The sequence below is a fragment of the Apium graveolens genome, chromosome 9, assembly GCF_009905375.1.
Source record: "Apium graveolens cultivar Ventura chromosome 9, ASM990537v1, whole genome shotgun sequence".
Lineage (NCBI taxonomy): Eukaryota > Viridiplantae > Streptophyta > Magnoliopsida > Apiales > Apiaceae > Apium > Apium graveolens.
In genome coordinates this window covers 153092485-153119857 of record NC_133655.1, presented here as the reverse complement: position 1 = coordinate 153119857, position 27373 = coordinate 153092485, and the positions used below count along the sequence as shown (strand labels likewise).

At 35.2% G+C, this 27373-nt stretch overlaps 1 non-coding gene across 1 annotated transcript; it reads right to left on the bottom strand.

Moving 5' to 3' along the window:
- Positions 1–3728: 3728 nt before the first annotated feature.
- LOC141688008 (small nucleolar RNA R71) lies at positions 3729–3836 on the bottom strand. The gene has a single exon (XR_012561479.1). It is a non-coding gene; the product is annotated as a small nucleolar RNA R71 (small nucleolar RNA).
- Between the last annotated feature and the right edge of the window lie 23537 nt (positions 3837–27373).

The following is a 27373-nucleotide window of genomic DNA, read 5'->3' as shown; positions in this document are numbered from 1 at the left end:
CCAAGTTATTTTATGGTATAAATTTTATAATTTTTGAACTTGTATTTTATTTTATAAAAATAAATCTTTACAAATTTTATTTGTTATAATTATCAAATTACATAAGAGACCTTGCATGCAACTCACCCTTCTATTCTCTAAAACGGCAAATAAGACTTTTCCAACCCCACTAACTCATTTGATTATTACCAAATTACAACATTAGCCTTGCATGCAAAATGGCCTAACTTTAGCTAAAGGACATTTTTGTAAGTTCTCACTTCCACTCATTATTTGTCAACCAAAAAGCATAAAATAAAAAAATCAAAGTGGGAGAAGTCATTCCACTCATTCCACACTCCAACACACCACAAATTTTCTCTCCTCCCCTCCCACCATTGCTCTCGGCCGAAGGCCTATTTCCCCACCCCCTTCCATTTTTCAATTCATTCTTCATCTTCCCAATTGTAAATCTTCTACCTAAATTCATCTTATATACTTTTCAAGAGTTTTGTGACTTGGAAGTTGAAGTTCCATGGATGCATGTGTAGTTCTTCTGTGATCTCCAAAGAGAAACTCTTGATTCTTGTGAATTCAAGAGCTCTCTATGAGATATATTATATATATGTGCTAACTAAGTGTTTTATGGAAATTTCATGCTTTAAAATCCTTTGCATGCTACTGAAATTTCATTATATATTAATGTTTAGCCATGCATGCTAGTTTTAAGACATTAAAATGATGATCAACCATGTTTTGCATGCTACTCTTTTCGAAATCATGTTGTTATGTTTAAAAATCTATAAATTCGAAATATGTGTGCTTAAAATAGATTGTTTCCATGATAAATTTTTTATTAATAGTTAAAAGAAGTTATATTTCATGATTATTAAGGATGAGTATTAGGTACAAGTCGATTTTGCAAGCATTTAAAACTTTATGCCTAGCCGAAATCTTGTTATGTGTTTTCCATGAGTTGCATGTCATATTTTTAGTTGCATGTTGTTAATTTTTGGGCATGGATGATCTCCCCTTTTGTTGAGGCACTATTTTAGGACATTAAGACACTAGGTTTGCTGCGGAAAGAGTTGGGTGCTTGGTTATTAAGTGGGAGTTAAGGTGGAAAGTGATTAGTTGGTGTTTTCATTTTTCCAGATTTGATGCACTAGTTTATGGGGAAGTTTTGAATGAGCATTTGTTGTGCACTTTGAGGCCCAAACCACCAGAAGCTAGCACTAGGAGTATATAAAAGGTTTTAGGTATTTTTTTGAGGTTTATAAGTCATTTGGTTAGGTGCACAAGTGAAATCACAAAATCTGTCCAGCAGGGGACAGTTTTGTTGCAACTTAGAAATAGGAATTTTGACCATGTCATGGGTAGGTCCTCATTAGACCCTGTTGGGCCTTAGTTGGAGGGAGTGTCAGAGGAGTTTTTTCAGCCATAGTTCATAAGATATGAGTTAGAATCATGTGTCACAAGTTAGTTCAAGTTGGGGCATTTTCTGCCCAGAAAAACAGGGGAACCATGGACTTTAAGCTTAGGCCCAAGGAGACCCAAGCTAGGCCCATGAGCCACATCAAGTTTGGGAGATGACTTATGGTTAGAAGAGTCTAGTGTAGAAGTTTTGGAGGTAAACTTGTAGTTTAAGAGTGTCTAATGCACTCAAGAAACCATGGATGTCATTCTGAAATTTACTCCAGTGAGCACTTTCACTTAACACATAGTTTTAGAGCACTTATGAGTGAGATCTAGGTTGACCACTATGGTTGCAAGATAGTATAAATCCAGTAGAGTAAAAGGCCCAAGTGAGGGTCAATAGATTTTGGATAGTTAAATAAAGGCACATTGACTAAGAAAGCCAAAATTTGGAGACTTTGTCTAGTTTAGCGACCAAGTGACTTAAGTTGGGGATCGAGATCATCCAAGCCTAGTTTTGCATTATGGTGTATGTGATATTATTTGGTTTTAAAATATGATATGTGAGTATATATGGCTATGTGTACAATTATATTTATAAGGTGAATATAAATTGCGTGCATATAGGCCTAAGTGCCATTTGTGTTGTAAATAGGTTGAGTCGGTGAGAGTATAATATAATGAGGTTATTATTAATTGTGTAGGATCTCGAGACGAGGGTAAACTTTCCATAAAGGTCGAGTGAAGCTTCCAGTTGCTCCTACCAGCCAGACCAGACCAGCCTTTCTCAAGGCAAGTGATTCAACATATCTTCGTATTCACTGCAAATGTGTAACAATTAGTTAATATATATATTGATGCAATTATCCTGAGTCATTTTGATATACTTGAAACAAGCGATTCTTACGTCTATCTTTGAATTATAGAGAAATGCCATGAACCCTCAAGTACGTATTGCAAGTAGATCAAAGGTCTTATCACGTTACTATATTAAAGTAATTGGAATGTCATGATATAATAAAGAGTTGTTATAATACTTGATTGATCCTCTTGATCAACATGCAAATGATTCCTAAAGTATTGATATCTCATATTGATGCTTGAACCCCTATAGAAACTTTACCTTGATACCTAAAAGCCAGATATTCATCAAAGTTATCCATAATTGATTGATACCCCTCTTTCTTACCCTAAAGTTTGACAATCCTGATATACCTTGAGCTAAAGATTATTTCTTCATACCCTAACACCCTTAGTATTCATGAAGCTTATCTTCTTGATGTTCTAGCACTTGTACCTCGTCGAAAACCATTGCTTTAAGCCTAGTTTGGCATTACTCTTTCATATTATCCAATAGCCTTGCTAAATTTCCTTGTCAAAGTTCTTGTTTATGGAAACCTATCAATTACCCTAATATAGTAAAGTCTAGTGGATCATGGCCCTGAGATTTAGTGTCATATTTCCAGTGTTTCAAAGTTGACCTATAATCCCTTGATTAAAATGTTCACTACTTAAAAGAATTTATTATAATTCAGCATCAGTTTTTGAAATGATTCAAATGTGGATTTTCAGTCCCAAAGGGGGATAAATGTTTTCTTTGAATAGTGGATCTGGACTGAGACGCGAGTCCTTTACACACTTATATTGTAGGCTTAAAAGTTGCCTAGGGATCCCATTAATGTTTTAGAACCCAGCGAGGTTCGGGATTACTTCGCGGCTGATCACCGGCTGTAATCTGTAGCATCATAAAATGATTTTGATTAAGATATGATTTTGAAAATGGTTTGATACAAGCAAATGATGCCATCACCCAAAGTTTTATCTCTTGTTATTATTGGTTATATCTTCACATTGTCATTATTTAATATATATATCTCAATTTATGTTTTGTATCGTATTGTTTAGCACTTGTTGAGCATTTTGCTCACTCCTTGCTTTACCCTGATATTACAGCTAGCAGTTATGGTTAGATTCAAGCAGACAGCACGTAAGACCTGTGACACTGATGCGTATGTCCGAGCTCAGGTAGAATAAGAGATAGTTTTGTGTGAGGACTCGATATTGAAATCAGTTGTAATAGATGGTAGTGTTGGGCTGTTCCAAACCCTAAACTGTAAGATCTTGGATTCGGTTATGTTTACTTTCTTCTAAATATTGTAATAGTTATATTTATTTTGTTTGTTAAGTTGGGGGTGTGATAGAGACTATTCCCATTCTCTCTGAGGGACAAGGCTAAGAGTTAGTTACACTCTCTACCAGCAGGTTTTATCACTACTTGGGAGGATCTTCCTCAAAAGTTTCTCGCTAAATTCTTCCCTATGGCGAAGACAGCTGCAATCAGGAATGCTCTTACTGAATTTGTGTAGCAATTAGGGAGAATCTCTATGTGAAGCTTGGGAGTGCTACAAGGAGATGCTTAGAAAGTGTCCTTATCATGGGATGCCTGACTGGATGATTATCAACTGCTTTTATAATGGTTTGGGAGCATAGTCTAGACCTATGCTAGATGCAGAATAAGGAGAAGCATTATGGGCTAAGAGCTACGATGAAGCTTATGAGTTGATTGAACTGATGGCTGCTAATGAATACTAGAACCCAACTCAGAGACTACCTCAAGGCAAGGTAGCAGGAACTCTGGAGGTGGATGCAGCTACTACTATAGCTACTTTGCTTAAGGCTTTAACGATGAAGATGGATTCTATGGATAATTATGGAGTTAATCAGATCACAAGTGTTTGTGAGCTTTGTGCAGGTGTGCATGAAACTGAGCAGTGTGCCATTTCTAGTGAATTAGCTCAGTTTGTGAGCAACTTTTAGAGGTCGTAGCAACCAGTTCTAACCACTTATCATCCCAACAACCGCAATCATCAAAACTTCAGCTGGAACAACAATCAGAATGAGGTGCAACAGCCTAATCGGCAGTATGCAGCAAAGCAATTCAACCCTCCTGGTTTTCAACAACTGCAATATGCACCAAGACAACAACTCCAACTTCAACAACTACCGCATAGAAGTACAAGTCAATCTAATGAAAAATCTGAATTGGAGGAGTTGAGGCTCATGTGCAAAAGCCAAGTGGTTTTAATCAAGACTCTGGAGAACCAAATAGGGCAAATTGTCAATGAACTATCGAGTCTACCTCAAGAAACTCTTCCTAGTGATACAGAAGCTAATCCAGGCAAGAGGGAAGTTAAATAACAGATTAATGCTATCACCTTGAGGTCTGGAAAGGTCGCAAGCCCCCAAATTCAACAAAACGAAGAGTTTGAAAATTCTGTCCATAATGTAGGTGCATCTACACCCTTACCATATCCAGAAAATGAGATTGTAGATGAAAAAGTTATACAGAAGGATGCCGAGGTGGAACCGAAGAAGAATGCTGATGAAAACACTACTCCTGAGTAGAATACAGGGGAGAAACAAGGCTATCCGCCTCCCTTATTTCCTAAAAGGCTTAAAGATCCAGGAAGCTTCACGATACCTTGTACCATTGGCATTCTGTCCTTAGACAAGTGTTTATGTGACTTGGGAGCTATTATCAATCTGATACCCTTATCTGTGTTTAAGAGCTTGGTTTTCCTGATTCAAAACTGGTAAACATGTCCTTACAGGTTGGTCGATCAGACCATCACTTATCCACGAGGCATTGTGTAGAATGTCTTGGTCAAGGCATAAAAACTCATCTTTCCTGTTGACTTTGTAATTCTTGATTTCAAGGAGGATAAAAAGATTCCCATAATCTTGGGAAGACCATTCTTGGCTACTGGCCGAACTATGATCGATGTGCAAAAAGGAGAGCTTACGATGAAGGCTCAAGATGAGAAGGTCACTTTTAATGTGTTCAAGGAAATAAAGTTACACACAGATAAAAGGGAGTGCTTTAAAGTAGAGCAGGTCGAATCTGTCATGAATTTGGAGCTTGAGCAATTGCTAAAGTCAGATACCTTAGAGAGATCCTTAATAGGGGAATCGGTAATTGAAGATGAAGAAGGAGCAGAGCAACTACATGTTTTGAATACACCTCCGTGGAAGAGGAAATTGGATATGCCATTCGATTCTCTTGGGTTAGAAGAGCTGAAAATTTCTCAGGAGCGTCTCGAGCCATCTATTGAAGAAGCTCCCATAATTGAGCTCAAACCGTTACCAGATCACTTGAGTTATGCATTCTTAGGTGCACCCCATGATAAGGGGTTGGAATATATTTATGATAATTTAAAGGGTGACTGGCCGGTTTCTCCCGTGCTTATAGAGGGTTCTTCTCATGGGTAGCAAGCAGTTGATAGGTTTGGTATTGGTGATGCACAGTATAGAAGGTTAATTTGGTGTATTGAGGCCATGCATGACATCCACCGATGTTTTGCTGAAGATTTGACACACGCTCTCGGTATTATTTTTCGAGACACTGGTGTCGAAGTTGATTGGCCACCTGATCCTCCACCTGAAGAGGGTGATCCTCCTGACGACTAGGTATGCCTTGCATCCTTATTATTACCTTCAATGAGGACATTGAAAATTTTAAGTTTGGGGGTGATAATATAAGGATTAGTTTGTGTGTGTCCATATAGATTCATATAGATTCATGTTGCATGTATATTTGTTAAGTCATTCATATTTTTGCATAATTGTTCATATAGGTCATATTTGTTTGCATTTTTGTTCGTGTTATTATGTGAGTCCATATAGTTGCATTGGCATTATATCATGATCCCTTGGGTTACTTTTCCGATTAATTTGTGATGTTGATTCGAGTGTAGTGATGCCGTATAAAGGAATGTTAAGTCCTAACGAATTGATTTACATGCTAGAAACAAGAAAATTTTTACTAAGTCTTATAGGTTGCTTGAGTGCTAGATCATGATCATGACTTGTTTGTTTGTCGAGGTTTAATCACTTGTTTATGTCTAGAATTTATATTATTCTCTTAGTGGCGAAATAACATTGATTTTTAATATTGGATAAAAACATTGGATATCAATGCTAGTTGTGGCTAGGTGTCGAATGGCTAGTAGCCGGCTCATATTTATATGAGTAGTCTAGGTTGAGCGAGATGGAGTGAAATGCACTCATTCAGAAATTGAAAAAAAATAAAAAAAAATATGTGGTATGCATAATTGATCACGAGTGGGCTCTTTAATACTCGAGTTATTAAGTTCTAGGGGACTTTGTGCCTAGTGACCTAAGGCTTTTATGGTCTGGGATCCGCTAACCTAATGCTCGCTACATGGGATTTATTGCATAAGTCTTTTGTGGACCTCGCTCATTGCACGATCAAATAAGCATGTTTGTGTATTTATGTGTTATCAATAAAAGCATGAATCCTTGTATAACTCTGATAAAATTGAAGTATTGTCAATCATTTTGTGTTTATCGTTTATTCTATTTATAACCTTGTGATTGTCTGGATGAGAGGTGAGTTATGATTATTGATCTAGTTTCGAGAGTATATCTGTTAAGCAATTGGACACACACACGTTTTTGGCTTGTGAGTTGATTTATGGGATTTGGTTGAACTTTGTGCGAATAATTGCATTTATTGAGATGTTGTTTATTGATTGGTTTAGTTATTCTGAGGGGATCATTGCATTCATGTTAGTTATATTCATGTATTTTCGTTTTGTTCTTTGAGTCTGTTTATGCTTGAGGACAAGCATCGATTCAAGTTTGGGGGTGTGATAAGTGGAATTTATATCCACTTAGAACTCTTCGTAAAGGCTTAAATTGGTGTTTTATACTCAAGATGTTTGTGTTTTTGATGTATTTTCGTAGTGTTTTGTATTTTAGGGCATATTCGAAAGAAGGAATGGATATTGCATGTTTTAGGATTAAAAGAGTGTTAGGATGGAACCTCGGTCGATTATGCACAAGAAACCAGCACGAGAAGGTCAAGAAAGCAGAAAAATTCAGATTTTCCAAAAGGTCAGGGCGGCCGTGCCAGTCTTGGGAGCGGCCGCGCGTATTTGTCAGGAAGCGAGCGCTCCCGCGCTGGTATGCGGGGCTGCCGTGCTATGTCGAATTTTAGGAATTCTGATTCTATTTTAAGATTAATTTACTGGACTCCTGATCTGTTGGGCTGATATTTAAGGACTTTTAAAAGACGTTTTTCAGAAAAGAGGAAGGAGATTGCAACAAGAAGACCTAATAGAAATATACAACGAAGGAGAAGAAGATCTTCTTTTTACTTATGATTCTTTGCTTAAGTTGTAATCTTGGATGCTTGTTTTCTTTGTTATTTTAACCTAATACTCTTGTTAACATACTTTGTTATTATTATTCAGTTATTTCAGACCTAGTTTATCTTAATTTATTTACCATGCTTTCATTGGAACCCATGGTGACGATGAGTTTGGTTATGAACTAATCATTGTTGTGGGGTTCTAACGGATTTACTTATAGATTTCTATAGTTAATTGTTTTGATACCTAAGTGTGGGGTGATTGTATGATATCCTAGTATTGGTTGTGCGTATTCGTCTTATGTGCATCGCGAATATATAGGATAGTTTGTTAATCTTTATTGAAGCGACAATGAATATAGAGATTTAGAACTTGCCCTGCTAGCATAGGTTCATGTATTTATTATGCATAATTTATAGGTAATTTTTAACCATCTTACTTGCCCTATGTAATCACGATAGATAACTTGCGCATTAAACCTTTATGTTATCAAATTCTATAGACATATAGGGTCTCAACATAATTGGTGTCTATTCACCTTCTATCTCTTTTGTGGATGTCTGGTAGTAGGGTATTCATACAACGAAAGTTGGCGTTTACAAGTTTCGTGTCATATGATTAGTTGTCATCACCATTGCATGCTAAGGTTAAGAACAATGACTTTGAAGGAAGTATTTAATAAAGTTAGAATCCCATATTAGTCTCATATAGTTAATTCAATCACTTTTATTCTTAGTTAATTGCATGTTAGTTTAATCAAGTTTCGTGAGATTATGGGATTATTTGATCAGAGGGATAGAGGACCTTTATCAGCACTTCAGCCAGATTACTTATTGATGCAGAGACTTCAGCAGACCGTCTACAGCGCTTCTCTTGAGTTAGATACATTGATTCATGATGGGACATACATATACAGAGTTTCATAAAGCCACTCGCCTTGCTCAGTTTGTTCTTGAGACCCTTCAATGGGAGTTAGACCGTATTCCGCCAGGTTCCGATGTACGACAGTTGGACCGGGATTGTGTAGTATATGTGATATATGTAGATAGAGGAAACTATAGTTATAGTGAGACTAGATATATATGTAGTACTCAGTTATAGTGTTTGTTATATAAAATAAACCTTTTCTTCCATTTACTTAAATTTTCAGTCTTTACAGCATTTACATTTACTTTATTGTTTTATAGTCTTTCCATATTTTTAAATTATGTTTAATTTTGAAAAGATAAATGAAATGTTTAAAATAATGTTATTTAGTCTATTTATTTAATATTTTAAATTGTTTCACATGATTTCCTTAAAAGCCTAAATTGTTAAAAAAATTTTAATAAAAGTCAAATTGTTTCTTCACTCACTATCAACTGTTTAATAAAATTATTAAAAGAACTGCTTGTTTTATTATCAGAATAATGGCACCAAAAAGAAAGACCAGAACTGAGACATCAAAAATCAATTATGAGGAGCATAATAATAATACTATGAACCAAATGTTACATTTGATGCAACAACAGATGGTAATGATGTAACAGCAGATGTAGTAGCAACAACAACAGTTTCAGCAGCAAATGTTACAACAGCCACCCCGTCCTGAACCACATATAACACCAGTTGTACCTGTTGTTACTTTTAAGCAGTTTCAATCAGTCAAGCCTCCAGAATTTGAGGGCACAACGGATCCTACTAAGGCTAGGGATTGGTTAAAAGAGATAGAAAAAGCATTCACGTTAGTAAAGGTTGAAGAGGATCAGAAGACTGATTTTGCTAGCTATTTCCTGAAGGGAGAAGCTAATTATTGGTGGAAGTCAAAGAAAGCTTTAGAAGGTGAAGGTATCGTAACGTGGGATAGGTTTACTGAATTGTTTCTGGGAAAATATTTTCCTCATTATATGAAGAACCATATGGAAATCAAGTTCTTGGAATTGAAGCAAGGGAACATGTTAGTGACTGAATATGAAGCCAAGTTTACATAATTGGCTAGGTTTGTTCCGGAACAGGTGGATACTGATGAGAAACGGGCTAAGAGATTCCAACAGGGATTGCAGCCATGAATTCGTAGCAGAGTGGCAGTATTTGAATTGAAGACATATACGGCTGTGGTTCAGAAAGCCATGATTATCGAAGGGGAAAGTGAAATGTCCCAAAAGGAAAAGTGACAAGGAAATTTTCAGAATCGTTCCAACAGAAAGCGGGATTTCAAGCTCGGACAAATATGAATTTTAAAAGGATAGAACAAGGCAATCAAAGAGCATGTAACCATTTTCAAGCCCCAAACTAGCAGAGAATTGTCAGACCACCATTGCCATACTGCAAAACATATGGTCAGAAATATACGGGCGTGTGTAATAAGGCAGATGTGACATGCTTCAGGTGCAAACAAAAAGGGCATTACTCCAATGAATGCCCAGCAGGGAAAATAGAAGTTACATGTTTTTAATGCGGGAATAAAGGATATGTTGCTAGGGATTGTAGAGGGCCAGTGATGGCAGCTAGTGTTCTGAGAATATTGACACTACCTCCACCACGACAGCATAACTAGCCTAAAGCGAGAACTTTTAATATGACTATGAAGGAAGCTGTGCAGAATCTGAGAGTGGTTGCATGTACGCTTTCTGTGAATTCTGTTGATGTAAAAGTATTAATTGATTCTGGAGCCACACGATCTTTTATTTCTCAAGAATTCATTGATAAGATAAGTTGTGAAATGCAACAGTTGGGCGAGACTTTAATTAAAAAATTAGTGAATAATGACCAAGTCCCCGTAGATCGGGTGTGTCCAAAGTGTGATATCAAAATAACAGGACATCACTTTTCTGTTGACTTGATACCTTTCAAGTTAGGAGAGTTTGATGTTATTTTAGGAATAAATTGGTTGACCGATAATAATGCTCAGATCAATTATGCGAATAAGAAAGTAAAATTACGAACCGCGGATAATACAACGGTAATATTTAGAGGTGAGAAACAACGGAAAAAGTTCTTGAAAAGGATGCAGACTAAACGATTGATACGTCAAGGATGTAAAGCTTATTTGGCCTATATATTGGATATTGAAAAAGAAAGCCCAAGGATCGAAGACATTCCCTCTGTATGTGAGTTTCTTGATGTCTTTCCAGATGAACTTCCAGGATTACTGCCGGATCGAGAAATCGAGTTTACTATTGATTTGGCGCCATATACGGAACCAGTTTCGAAAGCTGCGTATCAAATGACACCGGTTAAAATGAAAGAATTAACGATGCAATTACAAGACATTCTTAACAGAGGAATTATAAGACCAAGTGTATCCCTATGGGGTGTACCATTATTGTTTGTGAAGAAGAAATACGGCAGAATGCGAGTATGTATTGATTATCATGAATTGAATAAGCTGACTATCAAAAATAAGTATCCTTTACCACAGATCGATGATTTGTTTGATCAGCTAAAAGGAGCAGCATAGTTTTCAAAAATAGATTTGAGGTCAAGATACCTTCAACTGAAGATCAAGGCCGAAGATATCCCCAAGACTGCTTTCCGTACCAGATATGGACATTATAAATTTCTCGTAATGGCATTCGATTTAACTAATGCACCAGCATTGTTCATGGATTTGATGAACAGAGTATTCAAGAAGTAATTGGACATATTTTTGATTGTATTTATTGATGACATCTTGATTTACTCGAAGACTGAAGAAGAACATGCCGAGCATTTAAGAATCGCTTTGGAAATAGGAAGAAGTAACTTTACGCGAAATTTTTGAAATGCGAATTTTGGTTAAGAGAAGTACAATTTTTAGGTCACATAATCAATATTGAAGGAATTAAATTCGATACAGCAAAGATTAAAGCTGTATTGAATTAGGAAAGACTAAAGACACCGACGGAAGTCAGAAGTTTCTTGAAATTAGCTAGTTATTACAGAAGATCTGTTAAGGATTTTGCAAAGATAGCTACGCCATTAACCAAGTTGACTCGAAAGAATGAAAAGTTCATATGGAATGAAAAATGTGAAGAAAGTTTTCAGGAATTGAAGAATCGACTGTGACCACACCTGTATTAGTACTATCAGACGAGCAAGGAGATTTTGTTATCTACAACGATGCTTCCTACCGAGGACTAGGATGTGTACGGATGCAGCACAACATCGTAATTGCATATGCTTTTAGACAACTGAAACATCATGAACAGAAATATCCTACGCATGATCTGGAATTAGCCGCAATCTTGTTCGTACTGAAGATTTGGAGACATTATCTTTATGGCAAAAAATGTGAAATTTACACAGATCATAAGAGTCTAAAGTATATTTCTTTATGCAGAAAGAAGTCAATATGAGACACTGACGATGGCTAGAATTTATCAAGGATTATGATGTTACAATCAATTATCGTCCAGGAAAAGCAAACGTTGTAAAAGATGCGTTAAGTCGGAAAGAAAGATTATATATGTTAACTTCTTCAGAAGAATTGATCAGAGAAATTGAGAAACTGGAAATCGAGGTTCGTGTTCCAAGGGAATCCACTGAAATGATTTATGTAATGACATTTCAACCCGAACTGTTGGAAAAGATCCGAAGATGTCAAGAGGAGGTAATGAGTCAGAAAGACAACAGTCTAACAGGAGAAGAAATTACCAGTTAGAAAGATGATAAGGGAATTTTACGATTTTCATCAAGGGTCTGGGTACCTAACATATCAGAATTAAAAGAAGAAATCCTACGGGATGCTTATAGTTTGAGATATTCCATTCATCCAGGAAGCACAAAGATGTATCGGGATTTGAAAGAAAATTTTGGTGGCCAGACATGAAGAAAGAAATAGCGGAATGGGTAAGTAAATGCTATACGTGCCAACGAGTCAAAGCAGAGCACCAACATCCATGAGGATTACTACAACCAATGGATATTCTGGAATGGAAATGGGAACATTTAGCGATGGATTTTATGATAGGACTTCCAAGAACCAGAGCAAATCATGATGCAATTTGGGTTATCATCGACAAACTAACGAAGTCAGCTCATTTTCTTCCAATCTATGAAAGGTTTTCACTTGACAAGTTAGTACACTTATATCTTAAAGAGATTGTGATGCGACAAGGAGTTCCTGTATCCATTGTATCCGATCGAGACCCACATTTCAATTCAAGATTCTAGAGATAATTCCAGGAATGCTTAGGCACCAAATTGAATATGAGTACCGCTTATCATCCGCAGACGGATGGGTAAAGTGAAAGAACAATCCAAAGAATTGAAGATATGCTACGTGTATGTGCATTAGACTTTGAAGGCAGTCGGGACGAGCATTTGCCGTTAGTGGAGTTTTCTTACAACAACAGCTATCATGCAAGCATTGGAATGCCACCTTATGAAGCTTTATACGGAAGAAAGTGTAGATCACCTGTGTATTGGGATGAAGTTGGTGAACGTAAAATTCTAGGTCCAGAATTGATTCAGCAAACCAAGGAAAAAGTAGAGATTATCTAGAAGTGACTAGAGGCAATGCAAAATCGACAACGCAAATATGCAGATCAAACCAGAAAGGATATGGATTACCAAGAAGGGGAGCATGTGTTGCTAAAAGTATCATCTTGGAAAAGATTAACCAGATTTGGCAATAAAGGCAAACTAAAGCCATGATACGTAGGTCCATTTGAAATCTTGAAGAAAGTTGGAAAAGTTGCGTACGAGTTAGCCTTACCGCCTAATATGCAGCATATTCATAATGTGTTCCATGTGTCAATGCTTAAGAGATATAATCCTGATTCGAGGCATGTAATAAAAAATGAGCCGATAGAGATTCAAGATGATTTATCATTGTTAGTCCCTAACAATGCAACAAGAATTACAGAAGGGGGGTTGAATGGAATTCTTGAAACTTTTTCTGAATTACAAAATGTTCTATCTTAATAATATATATGGGTATTTGATTTGCTAAGTGCGGAATAAGAGTTAGTTAAATCAAAACACGAAGTAATAAAAACACAAGTCTTTAAAACTTTCTGGTGGATTTGAATGTATCCACCAGATATATATATATATATATATATCAAGAGAACTCTGTAAAGCTTGAATAGCTCACAGCTGCTTACAACAATAAGAACAACTAAACTTACAGAGAAATGCTAAGGATGCAACTTACAAATGTTTCTCTGAGAAAATACTTGCTTAGTCTTCTAGTTGTTCTAACTGCTACTCTTGGTTTATATATGACCAAGATTACAGAGTAATAATGAAGGGTTTCGAGCACATAAACACAACGGAAACAGTTATTAAAACGTAAAAAAACAGAATTTTTGAAACCCGCCGCAGGATCCATGCGAAAAGCATATATTTAATTCGTAGATCAGATTGTTTACCTTAAGAAGCTTTACCAATTGGTTGACTAATGGAGATCCAAAGCTTGTTCAATCACCACGCATCCCGCTCTCACGATCTACGCTCTATCGGTATCTACATGAATGCTTGAACTCAAGGATTGGATGTGTACTAGCACAAACTCGTTTCTTCTCGCTCTCTCCATCTTCTCCTTTGGTGGCTAGGATTTTAGTAAAAAACTTGATTACAAAATCAGCCACACAAGAGATATTATATAGAGAGTATAAAAACAAATTATAACTCTTAACTAGTTAGGAGTTATTATTAATTTGAAATTTCTATTTGTATTATAATTAAGTCTCACTTAATTATTTACCAAATAAATTTCATAATTAATATTAGTAAATTCGAATATCAATATTTATCTAATTAATTAAGTCATACTTAATTAATATTATAAATAATTTAAATTACTTTAATATAATTTAAATCCAATTTAAATTAAATAATCCTTCAAGCATTCTTAGTGTGTGACCCTACAGGTTATTATTACGTTGGCAACAAATTTTAAATCTAATTTAAAATCCTAAACAATGAGCGGCATCTAGTAATACATCATTTCTACCCAAGTAATATTAATTGAATCGGTGATCGATTAAACCTTTTGTGAATAATGTACAATGTAATATAATCCCTTTAACCAAATATTATAGATTAAACTTGAGGCGTGTAATGTGTCATCCTCATCATAGTTTAATCCAAGTTTCCTTGATCAATGAGTAGACTATCATATCATATCAACATTTGAGCATGGCCACACATTTCATAGTCTATCTCACACAAGAGGCCAATAATATCACTCCTAAAATAGGAGGGTTAAATCCCATCTAGATCATTCATATTTCTCATACGATTCATAATATACCCAATGTCCACTTTTATCATTACCCGGTCAAGGATAACTTTTAATGGAATCAATGTATATTAATTCTCGTATAGAAATATAATGACTTCTGGTCTAAGGACCATTACATCATTATCACTGTGAGAATTACTTATGACACAATAGACATGTAGAATCTCACATTGGGTCTATCCAGCACCATGTACATATACATCTGCCTGTGTTTTTGACTTTAGTATCACTATACCTATGATCAATGAGATGTGATCATCAGTCAAGAAACACACCAGTCTTAATGCATTATTATTGTCCCTTAATAATAATACTCGACTAAGGACCTTTAGGAATATTGATACTATTCTCATAATCTCATTTCTAAGTCACGTACTTAGAGATATAGGATTGCATATCATATTCCAAGGACATTTATTAATCTAACATTTATATTGCAGTAAATTAAGAATTAATAAATTATAAATAGAATAATCGATAGAACATAAACATTAATAATCCTAATGTCTTAAACTAAAACATCATAGTGTTGTCTCTAGGGCACAAACACTAACAATCTCCCACTTGCACTAGAGCCAATCACCTATGTATCTAATACTCATGAAACTAGTATGACCATCGTACTTCTGCTGCGACAAAGCCTTAGTCAGTGGGTCTGCAACACTATCATTACTATGCACTTTACATTTGTATCTCCTTGATCATTAATCTCATTAATAAGGTGATATTGCCTAAGGACATGCCTAAACAGTCTCCTTGGCTGTTTTAAAAAATATCAATATATTCGGCATCCTTTATAGAATCATCAATGTTCTTGCTGTGAACTATTCCAGCTAACATCACTTATATTTAGACAAAACACAAACCAGACATAGACACATAATCATCCTTGTCTATCCAGAAATTATGTTAAGAAACTAGTATCCGTGTAACCCTTTACAACCGGTTCCCTATCTTCTCCATACACCAAAAATAAATCTTTAGTCCTCTTTAAGTACTTAAGAATATTCTTGAAAATTATCCAGTGACCCTCACCTGGATTAGACTGGTATCTGCTCGTCATGCTCAAAGCATACGAAACATCAGGATAAATGTAATAACCCCAATTTTTGGAAAATTTTTGAAACCCTTATGAATAGTGTTTTGCTGAATGAGAAAACTTTTCATGCCACACTATGTAGGGGTTCTGTTATTGATCTTCTGGGATATTATTAGTACTCTATGTGGTATATAAGTGTATGTAAAGATCGTCGGAATCCAATTTCCGAACACTTTGATTTTTCCCGAAAATCCACTAGATATGGAAAGAATTGAGAAAAAGGTAACAGGATAAAAAGGATTTAAATTAAAGGATTATAGGAGAGGATCATAAAAGGAATATAATATATTGAGAAAGGTTAAGGGAACCTAAGTAATAAGATCCCGGGTATGATCCCTCAAACGATAAACGAGAACGAAAGATAAGCGAACCGTAAAACAAATAAGTGACCAAGAGACAAGCTTGTACAAGAAGCCAGGGGTTGTGACATCATCAAACCACAGGGTGTGGACAAGTGGGAGCATTATGACATGTGCAAGGTGACATAGGCATGACAAAAAAGGAAGGAGGTGTGGTGGCTTTGTAACCACACAAATTCAAGGGCAACAAGGTAATTAACTAAATCAAACACAAAAACAATCCAACCAAGCCAAGCAAAATCATTTTTCATCAAAATCAAAAAGCAACCAAGGCATGGTTCATCTTTGCTCTCGGCTTTTTACTATTCAAAAGAGCAAGAAATTCAAAATCAAAGATCCAAGCTTCCTAAATTGGTGAGTTAATTCCCTAATCATCTTCATGCTTAGTTAAGGCTATATCATGAGTTTAAGCCATCAATTCCTTCTCCATCTTCTTCATTTAATCAAAGAAGAAGACTATGAATAGTGTTTTCAAGTTTTTAACTTGAAGTTTTTCTTGTTTTCCTTGAAGATCCAAGCATTCCTAAGACTTCTCAAAGCTTCTTAAGGCTTCCTAGCTCCTCCCACCACTTCAAGGAAGGTATACCATCTCCAAACCCTAGATTCCTATATATTATAAGATGATTTTGATTAGTAGGGTGCTATTGTAGCTTGTTGTTGTGATTTAGAGTTTGGGATTTGAAATGGTAGTGAAATGGAATGGTGAATGTTGTGGTTTTGATTAAAAGGACTTAAGTATGATTAAAGTTAAGCTTAGGCATAAGTATGAATGATTAAATTGAATTGGTTGGGGTTGTTATGATGTGATAAGGATGGATGTTGGTTGTATGTTGGATTTGAGGTTGAATTGGGAGGGTTTTGAATGGTTTAAAATTGGGAAATCGCGTAAACATAGTCGTCGTAACGTCCGATTTTCTTTGGACTGTTTTTGTGCATAGAATTAGGACCCGAGAACCCCCTGCTAGATTATGACCATTGCCATTTTTAGATAGCTCATGTTACGAGCTTCGTTTTGATATGTAGTTCGTTCGATTCCGATGCACGGTTTAGGAGAAACGACCGTTTCAAGTAACGGCGTTTCGTGAACGAAACTTTTCCCCTCGCCTTACTTTGAAACATAGGTTAAAGACCAAAAAGGGTTAATTAATGCATGAAACATTTATGGTAAGTGTGCTAGGCAGTTAGTAAGACACTCGCGAAGGAATCGCCTTAAAACTCGTAAAGGTTAAATTATTAAAAATGGTGGAGCCGAGGGTACTCGAGTGACTTAAGAGAATCAGTAAGCGCAAAACGAGCGTTAGAGTCTGAGTTGGTTAGAGTATAGATTTACAAGTGACTTTGGTTTAATTCCAACTTACTTGTTGTTTATAGGTTACCAGACTCGTCCCGAGCCATTCGTAACCCCCAGTCGCTCAGGCAAGTTTTCTACCAGTTATAACTGTTGTTGTGATGTATATAGGTATTTGCATTATCTTGCGATAGATGCATGTTGGTTATTTAGCAAATGTTGCAATATATTGAAGCATGCTGCTATGGTATATATATATGCATGCCTGTTTCGTATTCTTTCCATATATAATTGTTGATTCAGTTGATAATACCTATGCTAGAGGATAGCGGTAATTTGCATATACCCTTAGTATAGGGACCCAAAGGTGAAAATATTTTCTAAAACCGGGAGTCGAGGATCCCGAGTAGATTTTGTATATATGGATATAAATATATATATATATATATACTTATATATATATATGGTCATAGTTTTCAAAACTATTAATCGAATAAGGTTTATTCGATAACTTTAACTTTATTTTATTATTGAATATTATTTCGAATATTATTCGAAGGCGTATGACTCCTTTATATTAAATGAATATTATTTTGAATATTCATTCGAGGACTTATGACTCCTTTTATTTTATTATCTGAATATTATTTGAATATTCATCCGAGGGATTATGACTCAGTTTATATTATTTAATGAATATTTTTGAATATTCATTTGAGGATCTATGACTCCGATTATTTGCTGAGATATATTCTTTATTTTATTAAAGAATAAGGTGTCAATAATCAAACTTATTTTCGATTATTCAAATAAAGATATTACTTTTGTATAAGTATATCTTTGATTATTTATTATTCATTTCAAGTATAAGTTTTAAAACTTCTACTTCAATTATTTTTATAAAGATTATTCTTTATGGGAATATTATTTAAATAATAATACTCAGATATTTTCTAATATATTGGGACTGATTTACCTTGTTAAATCAGCATCACTCCAAACATTCTTAAAAATGTTTTGCGAGTCTTCAAAATGATTTTTAAAAGTTAGAGCGGATCCCAAAACTCATTTTTATATTTAAGATCCTCCTTTCGAAGGGGATTTAAATACTCACTCAAAACCTGAGGGATCCGGCTCTGTGGTGTGTTTTATATTCGCAACAAGGTTGCTGTTTTGATAAATGAATTGATTACTTACCCAACACTCGGGAAGTAAAATTCTTGGAACAAGTTAATCCATTAACAGGCATCGCCTGGGAAATATCGGTGAGTTTTCCTTTCCAACTAGATACGACTTCTTGGTGGAGCCGTATCAACAAGTTTCTACTTGGGGAAAGTGGGGACGAGCTTTACGTTTCAGAGTCATGGATTTCATCTGAACTAGGAGTGGCGTAAGTGGCCGAGTAGCGCCGGCCCAGCCTTATTATATTGGCCCAAATGGCCTGGAAGTTCCGCTAAGGCGGTCCATTCCTTAGGAGTTCAGTGTTCGGTTGACAAGTAAATCTGACAGGTTCTCCTCTACATGTAGAAAATGGTGGGGTTGTACTACTACGACTGATCATCGTAAGTGGTCTTCCTGGCGCGGCAAACTCCCGTAATGAGTTCATCATCCAATTGGATATTTCTGCAACACTACCCAGAGCACTTCGATAGAAAGGCTACGGTTGGGCGATTGTTGAGTGTTGGCAGGGTCAAGTTTTCAAAATGATGTTTGCATCAAATGAAGTATCTCATAACTTCATTTTATTTTGATGATATTTTAAAGGTTGAATCTATTCAAGTATTATCTTGTAGTCTCATCTATGTGATGAACTTTTGAACTAATTAAACTTGAACGGTGGTAGTTCAAGTAGTATTTGGAAAAGATATAAGTATATTGGAGTATCTTGTAACTTCATCTTTTAAACTTATATCTAGTAAATGATTATCTTATGCATGACAAAGATTTTCAGAAAAACGTTGAGATAAGGTTAGATATATGAGATCACCTTGCAACGGTATTTTTATATGGTTATACACTGGAACTCTGTGTGTATTATGCATGGAAGCAGACTTCCAATATTTTGAAAAGTATATATGTATATATATACTGAATATTTTGCGACTTCATCGCATTAAGATATCAACTTGGTTCATTTCTTTTGACCAAGACTTTCATGAGTACTAAGAGAAGGCTCATATACTATTAATCATTATACATATTATTTTGGTGGGCTTGCTGCTCACCCTTGCTTTATTTCTTCATCACACAACAACAGTTAGGAAAGATGGCCAGACTCCAGCAGACCCAGCGCAAGCGCGTGGGAAGCGTCCCGCGTCTTCCCGTTGATGTTGTAGCTGCTATAGCTGCAGAGGTAGATCTATTGTAGATCAGACCATCTACTTTTGAGAATCAATTATGTATAATTATAACTTGTGGCAGATAATGGCAATTAACTGTAAATTTATCAAGTAATCATTTTGGGTTGTAATAACTTTTAAATTGTGGATTCAAAGACTTGTACTTATTTAAATTTCATCTCTGAGACTATAACGGGTTGTGGTGTGTGTTAGTGTGGGGTCACAACATAAGGTTATTTATTATTAATTAAGTGAAGTGATATTGTGGAAAGAAAGACCGTGACAACCCGGATCCCCGACCCCGGATCTGGGGGTGTTACAATAAATACATATCATTGTACACATTATAGATCCAATTGCTAAAGCAGATGGAGCTTTCTCAAACAGCCCTTATCATCTAATGATTTAGGGGGCAATTATCTTTTGAGATCACTATCCCATGAGACATCGAAACATATCCTTTCTTTATCTCTTGCATCCTAAAATGATGCAATATTTTATCAATGTATGTACTCCGACTAGGTCGATTAATCTCCTTGATCTACCTCTATAAATCTTGATCCCTAATATATAGGTAGCATCACCTAAGTCCTTCATCAAGAAACTATTTCCCAACCAAGTCTTAACAGCCTATAGAGAAGGTATGTCATTCCCTATTAGTAATATGTCATCAACATATAGTACTAGGAATACCACGTGGCTCCCACTAACCTTCTTGTAAACACATGGTTCATCTTCATTTTGAATAAAGCCAAATTCTTTGACTGTTTCATCAAAACGACGATTCCATCTCCTTGAGGCTTGCTTCAATCCATAAATAGATCGAAGCAACTTACAGACCATCTTAGCAAACTTGGGATCGACAAAACCCTCAGGTTATATCATGTATACATCCTCTTCAAGGCTCCCATTTAAGAAAGCGGTTTTGACATCCATTTTCCAAATCTCATAGTCGTAGTAAGCAGCTATTGCTAGCAAAATCCTCATGGACTTGACCATAGCAACTGGTGAAAAGGTCTCATCACAGTCTATACCATGAACTTGTTTGAAACCTTTTGCCACCAGTCGCACTTTATAGGTCTGTACTTTACCATCCATGTCAGTTTTCTTCTTGAAAACCCACTTACACCCTATAGGTTTTACCCCTTCAGGTGGATCAACTAAAGTCCCTACTTTATTTTTGATACATGGATTCCATTTCATATTTCATGGCCTCTAGCCATCTCTCGGAGTCTGGACTGTTCATAGCATCTTGGTAGGTAAGAGGCTCATCATTATCTATGAGCATTACATCATCATCTTGAGTCAAGAGAAATCCATAATATCTCTCTGGCTCATGACGAGCCCTAGTAGATCTACGAACAACCTGTGTTTCCGGAGCAGGAACATCTTGATGTACTTCCTACCCATTTTCCAACTCTGGTTTAATATTATTTTGTACAACTCGATCACGATCTATAGTCCTCCCACTAATTTTCTTTGAAAGTAACTCTCTTTTAAGAAATACAGCGGTTCGAGCAACCAACACTTTGTTCTCGGTAGGATTATAGAAACTATACCCTTTAGTTTCTTCAGGATATCCCACAAAATAGCATCTATCTAATTTTGGTCCAAGCTTGTCAGAGGCTAAACATTTTACAAACGCTTCACGTCCCCAAATTTTCATAAATGACATGCTATGACGTTTATCAGTCCATATCTCATACAGAGTATTTTGAACCGCTTTAGTCGGAACTTGGTTAAGTGTATATGCAGCCGTTTCTAGAACATAACCCTAGAAACTGAATGGAAGATCCGCTTGACTCATCATCGATCGCACTATGTCCAACAAGGTACGATTTCTCCTCTAAGAATCTTTATTCCATTGAGGTGTTCCAGAAAGAGTAAGTTATGATACACTATCACACTCCTTCAAGAAACTCTTGAAATTGAGGTTTAAGTATTCTCCTTCACGATCTGATCGTAAAACTTTTATACTTTTCCCTTGTTTTCTTTTCTACTTCGGCCTTATATTCTTTGAACATTTCAAAAGAATCGGATTTGTTCTTCATAAGAACCACATATCCATATCTACTGAAATCATCAGTAAATGTTATGAAGTAGTATAAGCCCCCTTGCCATCATACGCATTCGACCACATACATCATTATGTATAAGTCATAATCGTTCGGTGGCCCTTTCACCTGATCAGGTAAAAGAAGCTTTAGTCATTTTGCCAATGAGACAAAGTTCACATCTTTTGTATGATTCAAAATCAAACTTATCCAAGTATTCATCTATATGTAACTCAGAAATGCGTTTCTCATTAATATGGCTTAACGACAATGTTAGAGGTAATGTTTGATTTGAGTCAACATAGAACATATAAATTGTTAACTAATTGTGCAACATTATAAGTCTTATCATTATAATAGAATAAACAACTATTGTTTATTTAATTAAAATGAAAACCTTTCTTGTCCTGGCAAGAAATTGACTTAATGTATCCCCTAAAGGCAGGCACGTAATAACAATTTATCAAGTTCTCAATCTCGCCTATATGGGCAAAATTAGGTATCGAGTTCCTTCAACTAAAGCAAAAACTTGCTCCAATTCTAACCCGATACCTGAAGCTTGACCATTGCTAGTCTTCTTCTTTAGATCTTCCAAACAAGCTCGACAATTTAACTTCCAATCATCCGGTTATTTCCACAAGAATGACAATCATCTCCTTTAGCAACACCACTATCAGGCTTCAAAAGCCCTTTTGGATTGGACTTTGGTTTGGCACTGAATGAGATCAAATCTTCACCTTGCCTGTCCACTTTCCTTTCCCATTTGAATTCTATATGTACATCATCAATATGGACGTAATTCATGCCTTTATCGTGTTATTTTCAGCAGTTCTAAACATGCTTAACAACTCAGTGAGTGTTCTGTCTATCTCATTCCTTTTGTTCCTAACAAACTAAGAATAGAAGTTGTTCAAAGATTGTTTGATCAAATCAAGATGAGTCTCTAGACTATTCTTGAAACCCAAAATATCAAGGTACATACACATATCATCTTTAGAACATGTGGTCCAACCGGATATCATTCTCCCATTAATGCAAAGTATGGTGCCTTATTATTATCAAATCTTTCTGATGAGCCTATCCTTCAAACATCCTTTGAAGGTGCTCAATCATATCATAAGCATCATTATGATCTTGTTTCTTCAAAAGCTCAGCACTCATAATTACAAGCATGAGACATGAAACATCAGTTGCATATCAATTTGCTTCTCGTAGGTATTTTGTTCAGCACATGTTTCATTCTCAGCTAGAAGAAATAAGGGAGAGGTTTGAGTGACATCCTTGAACCTGAGGACAATCCTCAAGTTCTCATGTCAATTATGGAAATTATTTAATGTCAGCTTGTCCTTCTCAAGGACTATTACATAGAGAAGTTATTTGTGTTATTTGTCATTTGATATCTACAATATTAAAATGCATAAAATGACTTAGTCTACAGATGATCATTAAATTATGTTCAAGTGATTATTCATATATATATATATATACACAATATATATCTCCCACTATTTTTATCAAATCAATAGCCCTAACTATTAATTCGGAAAGAACGTCTTCTATATCCTTTCTAGTGAGCCAAGATCCATATTTCACCATGCGTTAGATCAGCTTTGGCTTTTCTCCTAAAACATGATTATTTAGGTAGACAAGATTTATCAATTATATCAACAATATAACTTTTGGATAGCTTGGTGGAACAACATTTGTTCATATTTATCTAATAAATCTCGCCAAACTCTATGCCTCTAAGTTCACAATCCTATTGTGATAACTTAGTTAAGTCAAACCCAATAGTCAAAAAGTATCAATATACTTCAACACATCTCCCACGATAGATAGGAGTACTTCGCTTTGGCGAACCCACTCCTGGTCGATCTAGGGGTTAACGCATTGGACTCATTGGAAGGCATCTGATCAATTTAACATTAACTTTAGGGTTTTGTTAATTTTAAAACAATCATGATCCCATCATAAAGAGATTCCCAATTTTTCCTTGAATAAAATACTTCAAATCAATATTCTTTAATGCTTTGATTTCCAGGTAGTGAGGGAGTCACAACGGTCTCGCTTAAAACCCACAACCTTACAAGTTCAAAGAACTCGCTTTTGACAAAATCGCCCCATGTCAGAAATAAAGAAAATTTGTATTTTATTCTGTGTTTCATATACACGAGAATCTCATAATCGTTTGTTCATTTTAAAATCTTGAGTCATTATAGATTTTATCTTGTTTAGAAAGCATGGCATGGGTGTCGTATCTTATACATACATCCTCAATCTAATGAAGCATGCATCTTTATAAACTACTCTACACATACATTCATCATATGCTCATATATATGTAAAGTGCAATAAATAAACGTGGTTGGTTATGGCTTTATCCTATGTGATCTTCATCAAGCTAATGACAAAGATCTAGGTCAATCTAAGGTGAAAAATAAATACAGGCTAACTATTACATGTCTTCTTTCTTGTATTGCTTCCTTGGATGCCCTCTATGTGAGATTACCCTTCCTTGATCTTCAAATCTTCATGTATTCATGTACATTACACGAATGAAAAATAAAAACTAATCTAATGTACTTACAATAAGAACTCGAGTTACATTCGAGATTTAATAATTACAAGATCAAACGACATGCAAGCCGTATTTAAAAAAAACAAAACCATTAACCTAAGGTCATAAGCCATAACCATCCACCATGCTCAATTAACACATAAGAACATGTTAAAACACATAATATGATCTTAACATATCATACCCATCATGATCTAATCATAAAAACCAATATAGCAAAAATCAGAAAATTCGAAATTAAATCTGATAACATTAAATCACAGATTACAGGGTCTAAACAACGTCAAACACCTTACAGATCAGTCGATGATATCTTTATCTATCAGTTTTGTTCAGACGCTCGATTCCATATGAAATAGCATATTCGTTCGCCAAAATCGGACAACAGACCCAGATTTCAGCAAATCCGCTGCATCCGATTCAGAATCGTATCAAATACGATTCTTATAATAAGAACAAACATAAAACATGTATATATCAGTATATATACAGATTATATAATCATCATATGATTATACAACTCTCATGAATATCATATATTCAAAACACATATATACATACACACTATATAAACATAACAACATGTAAAACATACAAAATCGCATACATAACAGTCATGGAATATTGTATACATGTTATCATCATAAAACCAGAAAACACATAACGAATTAAACACTTTTCGCAAGTAGCTCTGATGCCATTGAAGGGTTTCGAGCACATAAATGCAACGGAAACAGTAATTAAAAACGTAAAAAAAAATAGAATTTTCGAAACCCGCCGCATGATCCATGCGAAAACATATATTTAATTCGTAGATCAGATTGTTTACCTTAAGAAGCTTTACCAATTGGTTGACTAATGGAGATCCAAAGCTTGTTCAATCACCACGCATCCCGCTCTCGCGATCTATGCTCTATCGGTATCCACACGAATGCTTGAACTCAAGGATTGGATGTGTACTAGCACAAACTTATTTCTTCTCGCTCTCTCCATCTTCTCCCTTGGTGCCTAGGGTTTTAGTAAAAAACTTGCTTACAAAATCAACCACACAAGAGATATTATATAGAGAGTATAAAAATAAATTATAACTCTTAACTAATAAGGAGTTATTATTAATTTGAAATTTCTATTTGTATTATAATTAAGTCTCACTTAATTATTTAACAAATAAATTACATAATTAATATTAGTAAATTCGAATATCAATATTTATCTAATTAATTAAGTCATACTTAATTATTATTATAAATAATTTGAATTACTTTAATATAATTTAAATCCAATTTAAATTAAATAATTCTTCAAGCATTCTTAGTGTGTGACCCTATAGGTTATTATTACGTTGGAAACAAATTTTAAATCTAATTTAAAATCGTAAACAATGAGCGGCATCTAGTACTACATCATTGCTACCCAAGTAATAATAATTGAATCGGTGATCGATTAAACCTTTTGTGAATAATGTAGAATGCAATATAATCCCTTTAACCAAATATTATAGATTAAACTAGAGGCATGTAATGTGTCATCCTCATCATAGTTTAATCCAAGTTTCCTTGATTAATGAGTAGACTATAATATCATATCAACAATTGAGTGTGACCACGCATTTCATAGTCTATCTCACACAAGAGGCCAATAATATCACTCCTAAAATAGGAGGGTTAAATCCCGGCTAGATCATTCATATTTCTCATACGATGCATAATATACCCAATGTCCACTTTTATCATTACCCGGTTAAGGATAACTTTTAATGGAATCAATGTATATTAATTCTCGTATAGAAATATAATGACTTCAGGTCTAAGGACCATTACATCATTATCACTGTGAGAATTACTTATGACACAACAGACATGTAGAATCTCACATTGGGTCTGTCCAGCACCATGTACATATACATCCGCCTGTGTTTTTGACTTTAGTATCACTATACCTATGATCAATGAGATGTGATCATCAGTCAACAAACACACTAGTATTAATGCATTATTATTGTCCCTTAATAATAATACTTGACTATGGACCTTTAGGAATATTGATACTATTCTCATAATCTCATTTCTAAGTCACGTACTTAGAGATATAGGATTGCATATCATATTCCAAGGACATTTATTAATCTAACATTTATATTGCAGTAAATTAAGAATTAATAAATTATAAATAGAATAATCGATAGAACATAAACATTAATAATCCTAATGTCTTAAACTAAAACATCATAGTGTTGTCTCTAGGGCACAAACACTAACAAATAAGACAAGATAATAAAACAAAACCTATCAAGTCTAATACTATGCTACTTCATTACTCTGTTCCGGAATCTTTGAATATCTTCATAATAGCATGGAAATGGCAATGCTTCTTTGTTCTAAAAAACCCAGTTGAATAGGCTTCCACATTCCTTTTGCATACACTCGACACATGTGACTGTGTTGTCACTGTCAACAGATGTTCAAATTGATTATCCATCGGATACATGATCATCCGTCGGGTTGCCTTGTTGATCATCCATCGGGTAGCTTTGTTGATCATCCGTCGAGTAGCTATTTGGCACTTGACTTCATTTCATTTATGCAGAATTACAAGACATCATCTATGAACAATTAATCAACCTATTATGCATATCTAATTAAAGTCAACATGACTTATATGCTACTACAGATTCTAAACAAAGGTGTTTGCAGAAATGTGCTTCATGACTTATTATTACACAAGCTACTCACTCGATGGATAATAAATCATCATCCGTCGAGACTAAATTGTGTCATCCGTCGGGACTATAATCCTTATCCGTCGAGTGCTGCATTTTTCATTAAGTTAAGTCGACTAAGGTGTTTTGTTAATGAAATCATCAAGTTCACAACATATT